The following is a 10,064-nucleotide window of genomic DNA, read 5'->3' as shown; positions in this document are numbered from 1 at the left end:
AATCATTATATAGTGTCCTTCTTTGTCTTTTATGGTAGATTTTGTTTTAAAGTCTATTTTATCTGAGATTAGTATTGCCACTCTTGCTCTTTTTTGGTAATTGTTTGCTCGGTATGTATTTTTTCCATTCTTTAATTTTTAATAAATTTACATCTTTTTTTCTAGGGTGTGTCTCTCTTGTGGACAGCTTATAGACGTATCCTGTTTTTTTTATCCATTCTGTCACTCTCCATCTCTTTATGGGTGCATTTAGGCCATTTACATTCAGTGTAATTATTGATAGTCGTGAGTTTATTGCTGTCATTTTGTAGTGCTTTTTTTTGTGGTGCTGATGTTTTCTTTGTTCCTCTTACTCTCTTGTGCTGAATTTCTTTTGTTTGTGGATTTTTTTCCCATTTCTTTTGTTTTTATAGATTTTGTTTTTACTGAAACTTTATGTTTTTCTTCTTTATTTTGATGAGTAGGTTTGTTAACTTTATTTGTGATTATCTTGAGATTTATCCTTATCTTCCTGGATTTGAACCAGTCTATTATTACTTGGTATTACCTTGCCTTTGTCTCCATTAGGAGATTCTATACCTACACTGTTTATTCCCTCTTTTATTGTTCGGATGCTGTTGTCTTTCACAGATTAACCTTTCTAGTTCCCCGTTGTAATTCTCTTCGTTTTGAATAGTCCTTGAAAGTTTATTTCCTAGGTTGGTATCTCGCTGGTACAATCCTGTGTCCTAGATTCAGTGTGTGGTCTAATGTTGTTTCTTCTCTGATTGAAGGACTCCCTTTAATAATTCTTGTACTTTTGTTTTGGTTTATACATAGTCCCTTAATTTCTATTTATATGGAAATTACCTAATTTCACCATCATATTTGAATGAGAGTTTTTCAGGATATCTTATTCTTGGCTGGCAATTTTTTTCTTTCAAGGTTTTATATATGTTATTCCATTGCCTTCTTGCCTGCATGGTTTCTGTAGAATAATCTGAGGTTAGTATTATTTTTTCTCATCTGTAAGTGACTTTTTGTTTTTCTTGAGCTGCTCTCAGGATTCTTTGTCTTTGGTTTTAGTGAGTGTGATTATGATATGCCTTGGTGATTTTCTTTTGGAATCTTTCCTATATGGGTTTTGTTGAGCCTCTTGGATGGTCAGCTTTTCATCTTTCATGATCCTGGGGAATTTTTCTTTCAGCAGTTCTTCAATATCCTCTCTGTGTTTTCTCCCCTTGTTCTGGAACTCCGATCACTCACAGATTTTTGCTTTTGATTGTATCCCACATAATTCTCAGGATTTCTTCATTTTTCTTTGTTCATCTTTGTGACTTTTCCTCAAAGAAAGTTGTATCCAAGTGTTTTTCTTCAATTTCGCTGATCGTGTCTTCCATTGTTTCAAACGTGCTCCTCAGCCTTTCTATGACATTGTCCATTTCTGAAATCTTGTTGTTTTTCTTTTGGATTTTTAAATGTTGTTTTTGTACAATCTCCAGTTGTGAATTTATTTCAGCATTTTGTTCCTGTATTATTTTCTTGAATTCTTCCTTTTTTTTGTTTGTATTTTCCATGAATTTGTCTATTTTTTACTCATTTTTCTCTGCTTTTTGCTTCAACTCTTGGATAATTCTGAATATGAGAGATCTGAATTCCCTATCAGGTAGTTCTAGTGCCTTTTCTTCTACTGGAAAGTCATCTGGTGTTGTATTTTGCATGCATACTGGAACCATCCTGTCCTATTTTTACATATGTTTTGATATTTTCTGCTGTCTTCGGGACATTCAGTAGTTATTTTCCTTGTTTATTGATTGTAGATTTGTTTGTTTTGTCCTGCTTTTTTGTTTTATTTGATTGTGTCTGAGCAGGTGGGCTGTGCTTTCCTTGTTGTTTGCTCCTCTGTGGGTATGATACTTTTCACCTCCTTCTCCAATAAGCAGGGTCAGTTACACAGGTATGGTACAGCAGGGAATGTCCAGCTGAAGGGAAGTTGCTGGGATGTGTTGTTATGGCATGTACTTGGGCCGACAGGATGGGTCGGGAATTGGTGCAGGGCAGGTTGGTAAGCCATGCCTGAGCTGCTTGGGAGTGTAATGTTCAGCCTATGGTTCAGGTAGGCAGGAAGGAGAGGGGAGATTGTAATGTGTGGAACTAAGATCGGTATGGGAAAGAGGAAAGAGTGGAGGCAGGAACAGGATCCAAAAACATACACACAAACATACAAACAAAAATGAGTGCTAAGGGAACTTGCTGTTGGAGTGGAGAGGTGATAGACTGAGAAATGTCGGAAAAAAGAGAAAAGAAAAAGGGTAAAAGATAAAAAATGAATAAATAAAAATTAGTGAAGAAAAAAAAAAAAGAAAAGCCCCCAGGTATCCCATTGGTGCAGCTCCTAGGACTGGGGAAGTTGCTCTCAGGCCATGAAGTACTGCCTGGCTAGAAGGGGTAGAGGTGTCACACAGCACCAGGTATTCAGGAGGCAGGAAGAGAAGGTAAGTATAGAAAGATAAGAAACCGGAGATGAAGAAAGACAAAAAGGGAAAAAGAGAGAAGAAAACAAAACAAACAAACAAATAAACCAAAACAAAAAAAACAAAGAAAGCAAAACCAAAAGAAAAAAGAAACTCCCCTAGGGTTGTCACTGTACATCTGTGCAGAGTAAGGGAGTACCTCCAAAGCCACGCAGTACTGCCTGGCTAGAAGGGGCTACCAAGCAAAGGAAAGAAAAAGAAAACAAACAAACAAATCAAAACAAAACAAATCAGAACAAACAAACAAACAAAAAAAGCCCTGGGGATCCCACCGGTGTGGCGGCCCAGGCCAGGAAGCAGTTTCACAGTTGAGTGGTGTTTTGCAGCCTTTCAGGAAGAAGGAAAGATGGCACCTGGAGCCAGGTATTTGAGAGAAAGGATGGGGAGGTGGTGAGAGGTAAGGAAGAAATCTAAAGAAGTGGAAAAAAGCAACACCAGCAGCCAACAAATGGCACTCAGGGAGCCAGCCAGTTCAGGCGGGTGGAATCCAAGTGACACCAGGGTGAAGCTGGTGCTTCCCAACCAAGAGACTGTGGCCTCAGGAAGCAGAGGAGGCTGAATAGGGATGAAGAAGGGTGGGGGGTGGGAAAGCGTATATTGCTGGTTACCAGTTGTTCTGTCTCCTGCTGGAAACTCCTTGAAGCTGCTTTCTCATACTTCCTGTTCACCGATCTCTGATAGGAGTCCAAGATGGTGGATCCATGCTGTGGTAGCTGATAGGGGACGTCTGCATGCATCTCTCCTCACTCTCTGTTCTCGGTCAGTTTCTTATTCCATTTGGTGCTTGACTGAGTTCTTTATCTCTTCATTTGATGCTTAGGGTTTCAGGATTGATGTGTGTCTGTGGTTGACTTAGTGTTTCGGATCTTTGCTGTGGAGTGATGGCATAGTGCTTCTGTCTATAGTGCCATGTTGACCAGAAGTCCCTGAAAAATATTCTTTTCCAAAGATATGACTTTCTGTGGCCACAGTCCTGTCTAAACCAGGAAATGAAGTATTTATTGTCTGAAAATTCCTTTCATTTGTTTATTTTATTTTTATTTTTTTCCCATATGAAAATTTATACTTACATTGTTATGTGAATCTAATTGCTCTCCCCATACTGTGACAGCACACTCCTCCTTTCCACCCCTGATTCCCCATGTCCATTCAACCTTCAACCAGCTCCTAGCCCTCTCTGCCTTCCCATCCCACCTCTGGACAGAAGCTGCCTGTTTAGCCTTTCATCTTGAGGTTTCCATTTTAGGAAGAACATAACATTATTTGACCTTGACAAGAACCAAGGAATTTATTAATTTCCTCATATTTTCACCTCCAAATAAAAGCAATCTTGCTTGTTAAGAGAAGCTTAAAAATATCATCTTTATGCCTAATTTTAAAGCTTTATGTGTCTATCTTTGAAAAAAGTGTAAACTCCATGAATTTTGTTAAGGTCTTCCTGTCCGGTCTGTCCAGTATGGTGGACTATGGGATGGACAGGAGCACAGGCTCTGAGAAGAGTGGCCAGTAACCCAGGCTCCTTGTCAACAGTCTGTCTCACCTCCCACTCAAAGTGTAATATAAGGAACAGTTTCAAAGGCCCAGAGGCTCCTAAGTGTGGAGCCAAAAAATAGAGATCATCAGAGAGAAACATCTCATTTATTGTAAAGTGTATTGGCAATCCAGAGGTTACAGTAGTTGAGTTTCCTGACTCCATTCATCTTGGCTGCAGTAAGAATGGAGCCTGCCTTCACAACAGGAAAAAAGAACAGGGCTTAGCTATAAAAGAAATAAGGTTGGGGCTACCAGGAGGCCTTAATAAACAGGAATACGCTTATAGTTTCCAAAGTTTACAGTTACCTTCCCTAAATCTTGAGGGTCCCTAACATTCTACTCACCACCGTCTGGCCGTTTGTCATATTGTGGTGGCTTGTATTGCTATGATTCTGGAAACTATGCCACTGGTATTTCAAATACCAGCAGGGTCACATTTCAGCAGAGCTTCCAGACTAAGACAGACTAAGAAGAAAAGCCTGGCGATCTACTTCTGAAAATTAGGCAACGAAAACCTTATGGATCATAACAGAATACTGTGTGATACAGTGCAGGAAGATAAGCCCCCTACATTGGAAGGCACTCAAAATACACAGTGGCCGCAACAATGGACTAGGACATACCAATGATCATGAAGATGGCTCAAGGCTGGGCAGTGTTTTCTTCCTTGGTATATGAGGTCTCCAGGAGTTGGAGCCCTCTCCACAGTAACTAACTAACTAACAACAACAGCAACATTCTACTGGGCGTTTACGAATGCAATTGGAGCAAAACTGCCTCCAGCCACCATCCCCCACATCTTTCCCAGCTCTCCCAGATTACAAAGTCAAGAGCCTGGGGTGTCTACAAATACTCAGTTTGCTTTAAAAAACACATCATCATTCAAACTAAATGGCATTATTAAAAGAGTAAAAGCCTTCAGATTTCTTTGCAGCCCACAAGGATTTAAACAGTACTAATTTTTTGGCTGGAATGAGGGGATTAATAATGTGGTTTTCACCAAGAAGCATTAAATGCCAGAATTCCATTCTCCCTTCTCCTATTTTTGCCCAGAGGGCATAAGACATGTTTTTCTTCAGCCTTCTAGCTGCACACTTTCCACGCTACAAACTGATGGCCTTAACCAAGCAAACCTGTGGCTTCTGATGATGCTTCTTTGTCTTGATGAAGTTGGAAGCAAAAGGATCCACACAACTCAGGTACAAAGGGAAATTGCAGAATGAAAGAGAATGACTCTTGGAATTCCTACACTTCCATACATTACTAACGTTTTCTTTAGAAAGCAATGCCTGATTGCTCAGGGGATTTTTAGAATTTCTGGCTAGGTGCAAAAACTGAAGAATATTAATTAATTTTAATTCCATAATAGGTCCCTGTGGTTGCTGTCTATCTTAAAGGAAGGATTAGAAGAAGGAAAGTGTTTCATTCTATTAACCAAACGACACAGTTAATACTATTCTGACATTAAATCTTTGTTTATATAGTGTATTAGGTGTAATAGGTTTGTCAAGCTAGTTTTTCCTATTAGAAGTCCCAGTGTAAACCTCCTTTAAGTCAGCTTCAACTTTAGTTGGCTCAATATCTTCACCCACAATGATTTTAATTCTGCAGAAATAATTACTTGGCTTTCTAGTCAAGCTTTACCTTTATCTATGGCTTTAAAAAGCGTTGTCAAAGCCACTGGTACAGATATTATACCAGCTAGGCAAGAAAGAGCAAAGAGAGGAGAGGATCTGATGATTTTTTTTTTTAAAAAAAAAGCAAACCCATTGCTGTCGAGTCAATTCTGACTCATAGCAACCCTATAGGACAGAGTAGAACTGCCCCATAGGGTTTCCAAGGAGTGGCTGGTGGATTTGAACTGTTAACCTTCTGGTTAGCAGCCAAACTCTTCATCACTATGCCACCAGGGCTCCCTCTGTATTTAAAATTTAGGAATTTTTACATTGGTGATCTGTCTTTTAGAGCAATTGATCTGGTTTGCTGTTTTCTCCTTAATCTTTGTAAGTTCTCAAATACTAGGGCAAGTAGTAGGGATACGGACACATTACCTGACTCATGATAGGAAGGGTTAAAGCTAATGACATCTTATTCCTAAGATTGAAGTCTAAACATTTTTTGGTGGACAATGTTTTTCTGCTTTTCTCAAAATGAAAAAAACATTCTATTTTGTTTGTGGTTGTTAAAACAAAATACTGTTAACAATTCCAACAATTATAGAAAAATAGAAAGTTAAAAAACACTCCAAATTAGATCACTTAAAGATAACTAGTGCTAACGTTTTAGGGTAAATGATTTCAGGTATTTTCCTATATGATGCATACATTAATAGATAATATATGCATAGATTATAGTTATAAAGATTGGATTATATTATACATGCTACAGGGTCACTATGAGTCAGAATCCACTAGACGGCAATTCTTTTTTTTTTTTTTAATACATTGTCATGGATTGAATTGTGTCCCCCAAAAATATGCGAATCAACTTGGCTAGGTCATGATTCCCAGTATTGTATGATTGTCCACCATTTTGTCATCTGATGTGATTTTCCTGTGTTGTAAATCTTGTCACTATGATGTTAATGAGATGGATTAGCAGCAGTTATGTTGATGAGATCTACAAAGTTAGATAGTGTCTTAAGCCAATCTCCTTTGAGATATAAAAGAGATAAGTGAGCAGAGAGACATGGGGAACTCCTACCACCAAGAAAGCAGTACCAGGAGCAAAGTGTGTCCTTTGGACCCCAGATTCTTGTGCAGAGAAGCTCCTAGACCAGGGGGAAGATTGATGACAAGGACCTTCCTCCAGAGCCGACAAAGAGAGAAAGACTTCCCCTGGAACTGGCACCCTGAATTCAGACTTCTAGCCTACTAGACTGTGAGAGAATAAATTTCTCTTTGTTAAGGCTGTCCACGTGTGGTATTTCTGTTATAGAAGCGCTAGATAACCAAGATATAAATGTTGGACATAATCTTTTTTCACTAAGTATTGGTTCATGCACATCTTGCAATATCAGTGAATACAGATCCTCCTCAGAATTTGAAATGGCCCCATAGCATTCTATTTTACAGATTAACTTTAACCAGTTTGATCTCAGTAGATATGTCATTTTTATCTATTATAAATAAGGCTGTTGAGTGAATCTTTTGTGAATATTATTTTCTTATGCACTGATAGTCTATATTTTGTGCGCCTTGAAGTAAGTATTTTTTACTTTTTCTGTTTGTTTGTTTTTTCCTGTAAATAAATGTAGGCATCCTGAACCAATCACTCATGATCTACACTTCTGCAAAACCTGACCTGATCCTTCATGGGGTGTGGATCTGGGAGCCACTCCCATTGCTCCTTCTGACGACTTACTGAATTATTCTCCCTCTTCCTCTCTGTAATACATGTGTGTCTGAGTTTCCCAGGGCTGCCATAACAAGATACCACAAAATAGGTGAGAAATTTATTGTCTCACAACAGTCTTGGAAGCTAGAAGTCCAAATCAGTGTACTGGCTGTGTTGATTCCTTCTGAGGGTTTTAAGGGAGAAAATATTTCATGCCTCTCTCCTAGCTTCTAGTGGCTGCTGGCAATCTTTGGTGTTCCTTTGCTGCTTGTAGATGTGTCTTCACATGACATCATTCCCCTGTGTATGACTCTGTATCCAGGTCTGCTTTCTTCTTTTATAACACACCACTCAGAAGGGATTAGGATTAGGATCCACTCTACTCCAGTATAACCTTGTTTAACTTAGTTGATAACAAAGGAAAAATCCTATTTCCAAACAAGGTCATTTTCACAGGTACAAGGGTAAGGACTTCAACATATCTTTTTGGGGGACACAGTTCAATTCATAACAATGTGTGTGCTGGTGGGCACACACACACATAACACATGCAGGCATGCACATTCACCACATACACAGGCACACACACACAACACACACATGCACATACACACACACCACACAAGGCAAGCACGTGCAGCACAACACACATGCACACAAGCACCACAGACGTGTACACACACCACACAGGCATGCACACACATACACATCCACGCACATGCACACACGCACGTACGCACATGGCTGTACATGCTTTAGGAAAATGAAGTTCTCCGTCCCCCATAGCACTGAACAAATATCTCCAAAAGTATGTTGATTTTAACATTTTATGGATACACTCAAATTCAGGTGTTATCTTTGGAAAGTGGATTTCAAATACCAATTCCAAATATGAATAATATTTTAAGTGCTTTAAAAAATAAAACATTGAAATACCAGTTTTATAAGTAAAAAATATTTTAGGCAAACTTTTCAGAAAATAATTTCATCTGAAAAAAATTATGTTTCAAATTCTTCATTTTAGGGATTCATAGGTTCAGTGCTATTGTTAGGAAAAAGCATGGAGACATGAAATCCTATGAAATTAGTACTAAGGCTCTGTAAACCAGAGTCCTTGTGCCTCTCTCATTAGTATAATAATACTATGGGGACTTGCATTTGCAGAGCACTTTGCTCACATGCACTTTGCCTTTTGTTATTTATAATGGTCTCATGAGGCCAGCTGGGCAATTTTACAATCCCCATTTCATTCCTGAGGACACTAAGCCTAGAGAGGTAAATGACCTGTGCAAGAATGCCCTCCTGCCTGTCCAGGGGAGGTGGGGAAGAGCCTAGCTATCTTGAGTCTGACTCCAGGGTTCTTGTCACCTCACCTGCTTTTTGAGCAGAGATGTCATTAGTTAATGTATAATTCCATAAAGCATTTCTGTTATGATAATTCTCCCAGTACTTCACAGTTTAGTCTATTAACACCATTTAGAATGATATCATTTTCCCATAAAATCTCTGTTAAGAAAAATGTTCCATGACTAACTTGTTAGGTATCAACCAAGTGTGAGTTTGCCTACCAGGTCTTCATCATTAAAAAAAATTTTAGGGTCCTGTTTGGGGAAAAAGTTGTCTTTGACATCGTGCTTTAATCTCTATTAATGTCATCACTCAGTGGTTGTAGTGGTTAAAAGCTATGGCTGTTAACCAAAGGGTCGGCAGTTCGAATCCATCAGGTGCTCCTCGGAAACCCTACGGGGCAGTTCTACTCTGTCCTATAGGGTTGCTATGAGTCAGAATCGACTCAACGGCAATGGGTTTTTTTATTTTTGGGGGGAATGTCATCACTAAGGAGCCCTGGTGTTGCAATGGTTAATTGCTTGGCTGCTAACAAAAAGTTTGGTGATATGAACCCACCCAGTAGCTTCGCGGGAGAAAGACCTGGTGGTCTACTCAAGTAAAGATTACAAGCTAGAAAACCCTGTGGAGAACCCTACTTTGTTACATAAGGTCACGATGAGTCAAAATCGAGTCACCAGCAACAACAACATCATCACTGAGCTAGCGTGTGTGTGGGAGTGTGTGTGTGTGTATGTGTTAGATAATATTTCCCTCCATTTCTGGCTGTCTACTGTGGTTATCTCTAAAAACAACCATCTCCCCACAGTTATTAATTTATGTATTTTATTATAAAAATATAACAAATTCTGCTGTATCTGTACTATTATGGACTATTATGCAGCCATGTTTATAAAAAGTATTTGATAATTCTTTTATTTTAGGTTGTAAGCTTGTTTAAATAAGACTACGAAGATAAAGGCTCTTGATAGATAAACCTGAATTGTTTCTGGAAAATTTCTGGCCATTTATATTTCCATCTGCAGTGTGTGAGAATGTCTTTTCTCACTGTCACTCCTAAAAACTTCATCAACTTTAAATATTTCATTCAAAAATTTTGTCAACTTGATAAGCAAAAATAATACCTTACTCTAATTTGCACTTCTTGAATATATATGGTTTTCCTCTTCTGAATCACCTTAGGAGGGATTTCCATTCTCCTTGCTTTGTGGCATTTTGTGTCTCTGCTCTGCCCATTTCTCCACCTCAGGATGAAGAGAAGGTTGTCCAAGCCAGTGACAATTGGTGGAGTTGTTGACCCGCACTTGTTTCTCTCTCTGTCACCTTGTAGGTTAG

This window comes from Trichechus manatus, unplaced genomic scaffold (assembly GCF_000243295.1).
Source record: "Trichechus manatus latirostris isolate Lorelei unplaced genomic scaffold, TriManLat1.0 scaffold00082, whole genome shotgun sequence".
Taxonomy (NCBI): domain Eukaryota; kingdom Metazoa; phylum Chordata; class Mammalia; order Sirenia; family Trichechidae; genus Trichechus; species Trichechus manatus.
This window is presented reverse-complemented; position numbering follows the sequence as displayed.